Consider the following 555-nt stretch of genomic DNA (forward strand, 5'->3'; position numbering starts at 1 on the left):
GGATCTCCATTCCTCACACCTGCATAGCCTGTTATTTCACACAATTACATGTTCCACAAGCCGGCACCTCGGGGGGGTTTACAGAGCAAACAGGTGGGAGAGTCTGTAATCCCCCAACGTACACACAGACACCTACTCCGAGACCACCAAAATAAAATCACTGACCCTCATTGGTCATCCACGGGGGGATATTGTCATACAATAAGAATACAATTCTCTCGTCAAAAAAATCTGATGAAACATCCCTTAAAATCCATACCAGACCAAGATTTTCTGAGGACGCAAAACGAATGCAGCACCACATCTAAGGACGGGTGACCTGCAATACATGTTTTATTTCCTGGGTCTGGGTACACTTTAATTGTATCGGTCTGAGGCTGGCTACGGGTGCAGGGCCGCTATTAGAAATCATGTGGCCCCCCGTACAGCCGACCTGACAGGGCCCCGCCCCCCTTCCATTGGATGAGTTTTGACAGTAACGCAGATTCGATTCCCAGCCCTGCCCACCTCAGTGCGTAGCGACTCTGCAGCAGGCGCCGCGGTGGCTTTGAACGC

General features: G+C 50.8%; 1 long non-coding RNA gene across 1 annotated transcript in view; it reads right to left on the minus strand.

The window, feature by feature from the left end:
- LOC108803610 overlaps positions 1-555 on the minus strand; it is a 27,978-nt gene that overhangs the window by 18,323 nt on the left and 9,100 nt on the right. The gene's annotated exons all lie outside the window — the stretch shown is intronic.

This window comes from Nanorana parkeri, unplaced genomic scaffold, assembly GCF_000935625.1.
Source record: "Nanorana parkeri isolate BGI_ZX_2015 unplaced genomic scaffold, ASM93562v1 scaffold3927, whole genome shotgun sequence".
Lineage (NCBI taxonomy): Eukaryota > Metazoa > Chordata > Amphibia > Anura > Dicroglossidae > Nanorana > Nanorana parkeri.